This window comes from Schistosoma mansoni, chromosome W, assembly GCF_000237925.1.
Source record: "Schistosoma mansoni strain Puerto Rico chromosome W, complete genome".
NCBI classification, from domain to species: domain Eukaryota; kingdom Metazoa; phylum Platyhelminthes; class Trematoda; order Strigeidida; family Schistosomatidae; genus Schistosoma; species Schistosoma mansoni.
The window spans coordinates 7,668,701-7,675,999 of NC_031502.1; positions in this window are offsets into that span (position 1 = coordinate 7,668,701).

Genomic DNA, 7,299 nt, shown 5'->3' on the forward strand with positions numbered 1-7,299 from the left:
TACTATCATAAATTGTAATTTTTCCTCCCCTTTGTAGTCGTATAATGAGGATGCTTTTCTCTTCTTTTTACGTGATGGATTCAACTCCACTGACCTGATTGTTTGTTTGTATCGAGTCAAAAATCTGGTGAAAAGTCAGTATTAACCTTTCTCGGAATAAGAACTGAAATTAACTTTTTCCTGGTCGATTCAAAAAAGCAATAGTTAATAGTAGTGTTTCCTTTCGATAGAATTGACTATAGGTCGTCTATAGAAATAAAGACACTACTTTTCTTGCGTACCATAAACTGGTGGGTAAGCAGACTGACAAGCACCTTATTTTATTCATTTCCTGAAGTATATATATATATATTAAATAATCTAGTCTAAAATAGATCAACACTTCAAATTATAGGTTTCAAAGAGTTGGTAATCGGTAAAAGTCTACTCCATGGTTGGATGATTTGTTCCAGACTATCGAGATCCCCTGTTATATCCTTAGGAATATTCTAACGTAGTTAGTGAAAATGCATAAGACTTATAAGGTGGAAAGTCATTTATAGAATACTGTACATCATAGATTTATCTTCATTAAGACAACAAAGGCGCTTAACTTCCGGAGTCACTATTCGTATAACAAGTCGTCTTGGAGTCATCCTAAGGTCCTTTTCAAATATTATTTAAGTAGTCTTTTAGACCAAAAGTAACAGTCGTTCTGTCATTTTCCAGCTATGCTATGTTGGTCGTAGAAAACGTTCTGTTTACGGTTCATGTTCCTCTTAAAGCCACATTATGATATAGTATCCGCTCATAACTCATTGACTTTTGGACCATTGTAGGTTTAAGCTGAAGATATAATTAGATCTGTAATGAATGCGGAATAACACCGAACCCTCATCACCATTTCTACGTTCAAAGAAAGAACACTGTATTTCGAATAGCTGGTGGTGAAGGACGCTTTGTTGATCCTGGATTCATTAGATTCTTATTTTTGGAGGGCGTCAGTGAAACTTCTGTGTGCGAAGCCTCGTTCTCTTTGTGACCACAGTACAACGGCACCTCTCCCAAAGCTAATTTCTGTCGAATGGGTTCCACTTACCCGAGACACTGACAGGTTATATATTTTTTCATTTTTGCAGCTATTTGAATGGTTTTCTGACATTGTCCGAACATTTCACATACTTATATTAATTGTTCCTCTGGTTGTCAGAAGGGGAATCGGCCTCATGATTTCCTAAAAAGCTGGACTTTCGCAATGAGTCGTCTTAACACTGTTAGATGATGATCCTCCAACTGTTAGGACAAAGTTCATGTGGTTTAAAGGATCTTTTTGTAGTTTGCGCCTTATCAAGATCGCTTTCTATAGGATGGGCCTGCTGACCCCATGTCCAACCCTCTTCCTTTATTCAGGTTCTAGACCGTCAGTAACCTTTTATTGGCTACAGGCAAAGTTAAGGCGCTATTATAGATGATTCAAGGTTCTAAAAATAACAGTCACTTAATTCTTGTCATCATGAATAAACGTAGGTCACTTACCCAAAACAAAAGATTATAGAAGTGAGTCCACAAAATTTAGAAGTTGACAGTCAGAACTGATACCTCATGTTGATATAAGTCAGGCATCACGATTTCCTTGTCGTCAACATATACAATGATGAAGTTCTCCATAAAGTCACCAAGCAGACATCTTGAATATTATGAGTTACAGAGGATTACTTGTACAAGAATTCGTGTAATTCTAGCACTCTTCTAGTAAAACATCATTGGGTCCTAGCGAAGTCATCCATTAGGCAGGTCATTGAATGTCGAACAGTTTACTGACCTCCGTCCAGGTCGATGGCGACCGGCATGGATCAACGAATGGCAAGCTATGAACTGGCTCATGTGGCAGTGGTCGTACTCTGTTCTTCCAATCCATTTTCACCAATACACTTCGTCTATAATGTCATATTTGTTCTATATGGTCATCTAATAGTCTCAGTGCTTGGATGCCACAAGATGACAATCTGTTTTACGTATTAACTGCTACGTGTGACTTCGTCGTAAGTTAGGTCACACCATTCCCGTCCGACTGGGATTGGCGCCCATCATAAACCTAGACTACCCCATCTGGTGATCTACAGAATAGTATCTAAAATTTATCCAGAAGCTAAACGGCATCCAAATCAGGTTTTAGAATTAACAAAAGATGTTCTTGACGAACGAGCAACGTTGACCAAATGGTATGCGATGGATATTTTACCCTCCAAAGTCATGATGATTATGGGAGGAGGTAACATTGAATACCTCTACAATGATCTCGACAACACTATTCTATCTAAAATTCAACATGCCTTTCTTCCAAATATATCACATACATGACATTCCCTTGTTTCCTGAAACAGTTAACTTACACAGTGAAGCCTCAGTACACAGATGCCTCCTTAACATCTTCAAGTCACTCTGTAGACTTGGTCATCAAGCTTATATGAATCTAGGATCAATGGATTTTGATGTGAATTCAAAAAAGTAGCTAAGAAAGTACTTACCACGGAGATTAAAATTCGTCAGATGTAACTGTGTTTTGTCTGATGCCTTGCATTTATAAGTGAAATTCCGCATAACTATCCTTAGCCTGTTCCACTCCTCATCATTTATTATTGACCTGTTATCATTGGAGATTCTCGAACTCAAGATTTTGAGGGTGAAGCCAGGTCCATCAGATATTTTGACTGTTCAAGAACTGAATAAAACAACTGACCAGGCCATCTTCGACTTTCCACCTGTTATACCACTAAAACCAGAATGCTGATGGTCAACAGTAATCATAAACAAACACCACATCTGATTAGTCACTCAGGCGTCTCACTTTGCACTGTTAGTAGGACCCAGATATCCAATTGTTTGATACTGTCAGTGGTTATTCCCGTTTATTTTCTCCAGCCGATAAAACGAAATCTGTACTCTGAGTATTTGAAATAGAGTCTCGATGTTTACCTTAGCTTTATAGGTACTTAAGGGGACTACTACATTTGTCAGTCTTCGGTCACCAGCGACTGATAACTAGTGTGTTTGTTCTTTAGATTGAGAAGGAATATTACAGAGTTTATAATACTTAATCAACAACGCTCTCTTAATAACCAGACACAGATTCCGAAGAACAAAAGATTTTCTATTCCAGTCCATCGAAGTTTGGAAGCGATAACCCATAATTTTGCATCACTGCATCCCAAAGTTTGACTGTCATCCACCTCTAGAGCTTTTGAACGCTCGCTTAGCAAAACGGTTAGATCAGGCATCTAATCAATAAGTTCAGACTGGCGCTTCAACACTGATTATATTGAGAGAGATACAAATTATACCTTGGCTAGTGTTCGGAAGGATACTGATGCTGGAGCATCTATGTCTCGGGGCACCACAGAGCACCATGCTGTGTCTTCCGTCGTGCCACATGTTTATTAGTAAACTCATAGAAAACCCCAGCTCATCAGTCTTTATGTATATGGACGAGAAAGCTATTATATGTAGAGACAGTTGGTAATGGCTATTAAGATGCCTAGTCCTACTAGGATAGTGATCACAGAACAATGATCTGAAATTTGCCTGTCAGAAGCCTTAGCGCTGTTTCACAATAAACATGAGAATCAGATCGGCCACTTCCTTCATAGTCATCATCTCTCTGGGACCTTGGTAGAGTGAGATCTGAGTATTTCGCTAACAAAAAGGCTATGATATCATCAAAAATTGTCAACAAGGTGTTTATGCCACTCTATACTCTGTAGGCAAAAATCTACGCTGACTAGTGGACTTTTTCTGAAACCAATCAGAACCCACACCTCAAAACGCACAATACTGTTGCACTCTCTCGCCTAGCACACAATAGAAACGTACCGCCTGAGCCTTAACAATTTTTTTCAAGGTAAGGTCGTACTTTCCCTTATTGTGAGCCAGCCCTGCCTGGAACGCTCTCCCAACCAAATTGTCTACCGATACTTATAATTTGCAGAGAAGACTCGATGGCCATGTCCATAATTATTATTCATTGTCGTTCTCTTACTGCACAGGTTTGCTATACTCACGGGGAAATATGATTTGCACTTGTTAGCGTGTGTTCATCATGTCCTTCCTTTCACTCACTATTACTACTTATTATTATTGATAACTCCCATTTCTCCTTATGTGCCTTCGCATGTAAATGTAAACTTGCAGACAACATTGGAGGTAACACCAGGCTGCAATATGCTCATAAATTACTTTCTTAATAAGTGATTCGTTCGATACGGGAGGATCAGCTTTGCAGTTGAATACGTACTTTTTTGTAATGGCTTTTGATCTAAAATCAATATTTAAAGCTATTTTGTCACCCTTAAAGCCAGGTTTTAGGAAGGAAGGGTTCTCAACTGCAGCATACTTCATTCCCTTCACTTAAATCTTCCCATAACTTGTCTATAAATTTCTGAGTGTAAGCACTGTCACGTAAACAACATTCACCTGTGGTTAATTCCTCATGAGTTTCATCTCCTAAACATAATCTGCCAATGCATATAAATCGCGAAAAAAGAAACGTAGGGTTGTTATTCACATTGTTAAGCGCATTTTACAGAAGTTTGGACTGAGAGATTTAAATGATTTCGCTAGTGCGATTGCACACAACCTACATGACAATGGCTATAGTGTTGATTTCTCAAAGTCTTTTCAGATAATTAATAAACAAAGACCGTTAAATTTACAACAGTTCGCTGAGACAATTGCCATAAAAAACTTAAACCGAATGTATTCAAAAAGATTCCGTTACCGTTCTTGCCTTGCTGTGAAGAAGTCATTCAAAAACTTTGTTGGGCAATTCTTCTCTTCATTACACTAATTATTGATTACTAATTTTTGTCCGATCTGCACCAAGGTAATTTTGTTTTAGGAGTTATATAACTTTGACGTTAAGACGTCACTTTTAGACAACTCTGTACGCAAGTTCTTGGTTGTTCGTTCTAGAATATTCGTATGTTCAACCTGTAAGTGCCCACACTAGTCAAAATCTCTTATTGTTCTTCTATACTTATGGCTCAGTTTATAATTCTTCATTGATGGAAACTCTTCACGCGTTACGACACCGAGTATACACGCCAATTTTTTCAATGATTAATACTATTATATTTAGATTGCAAGCAGCTTGCGAGAAACTACGAAATATAGTAAATTCATGTCACTCTTCTACATTAAGTTTTCCTGCATTAGTCATATTTGTAGTGATCTACTTTTATGAAGAGAACGCGACTGGTCTAGTAGAAACATTTATTATTACAACCAACTGTACCAGTGATTGCTTCACCGTACCTTTTTGTTTAATTGTACCGAAAGCACACCTTTTCCGTTGTTCGTGACCTTGACCTTACGTGTGCGCGGTGGTCTCGCCTGTAAACTTTGGCACGATCTACGTGTTATTTAGATACCACGAGATCATCAACAAATATATCCTAACTACAATCTACAACTGTCTTTCTAATATTTATCCTACTGAGTGACTTAACACGGTAATTGGTACGTCATTGGTCTGTAGTGCTGATCATAGTCAATTGCGACTTCGTATTTCCACAGATTTATAAACGGGAAAAATTTTAATATATATTTGTCGAACTCAAACTCTGTACTGCATTGTTCATTATTCTGACCTTGGACATTTCCGGTTTCTCACTGTTTTGGTTCGATGCTTTGAACAGTTTCTCTGGAAATCTAAAAACTTAAGGTTTGTTGTGAAATTTGTTATGATGCTTATAAAAAAAGATAGAATTCTAAATCAGGTGCCAACACTTTATGAGCAAATAGAGAGTAACTATATCAAACATATTGTTCTGTCTAAGGTGCCTTAGGCTAGCAATATGATACATGTACCATGTGTGTGCACAAGACTAAAAAGAAGTCACCGTGGTGTTTACTCATAGATCCTGTTCAAATGTAAAACATCAGTAGACGGCAGAGAGGTTTTAAATTTCTTCAATATGGTCAGACAAAAACAGATTTTCAGGGATGTAAATATTCTTTCATATAGAACACTGTGCCATCGAAAAGCAGGAAGAGATAGTTACAGGCCACTATTATTAAACTCTCAAACGCATCATGATCCTAAAGTTTGTAAAATTAAGTCTAATTCTGAAAGAACTTCTGACCATACAAATTTGCTATCCCTGATATACTCTACTGAACCCTCTAAACTTCAGAAACCAGAAGAAGAAACTAACCTTAGTGTAGATTGTGTCTCTTCTCTTGCAAATGTTGATTCAGATCTGACCATAAATAGTTATGCTGATAACGAATCAGATAATACAATTCAAATTCCGATCAGTACAATACCCACTTGCAGCAACTGTGCAACGGCTCACAATAATTAAAAAAATAACCACTCACTGAGCGTTGATATATTCAAACCCAGTTAATCACCACAAAAATGTTTTATGAAACTCCATTATGCCCAGATTACAAGGGAGTTAAAACAAACCAAAAACCATGGCAACAGACATCTGGAATATGTGACACACATCAGGTACAAAAAGTAATTCGAATTATAGAAGGCTACTTAGTTGCATATATAGACATGATAGCCTTCTTCGTCTGGGCCCTAAAATGTAGATTACGTCTCTACCGAATATTACAGTCAATAACAATTAGGAGACGTTTTTGCGATTCCACCGGCTTCCCTGCTGGTAACGATAAATTTATTACAAATGAATCTACTTCTCATAACACAATTCTTACCTTAGCTAACGTCACGAACATTCGTGGAACTACCACTTGTGTTCTATACTCTAACCTGCTTATTCATGATATCTCACAGTTTATTATTCTTTCATTCAATTCCCGCTCTCTGAAGTAAAACTAATCATATTAAAACCCTTTTATTCCTTGTAAATCCAATCATTGTACTTGTTAGATCCATTTTGAAAGTGAAAATCCCTCCATGCATAAATTTGTGATTTCTTCCTTGTGGTTTCTTTATTTGTATATATTGTTAAATTTTTTGATGCTAATTAAGTCTGTAACGTTTAATTTTCTTGGTTTTCTTATCGTTTTTATTGAGCCTCTATGTTCCTTACTGAACTGTATTTAGTTTGTTTTAATTGTTATTATTCTGGCGGCTGCCATATTGACTGCTCGCTCTTTGGTTGTGTGGTTTGATTTTGACTGGGATCGTGCATTTTTGGTTGTAATTTGGAGCACTTTCCCAGATATTGAAACACTGTGTTATAAAACAGCCGCTCAAACGGAATCTTACTTGATCTACCCAGAAAGGATAGAATAACATTCATCTTTTGGTGTTTTCGGTAATTTTCATGTATTTCTTACCACTTT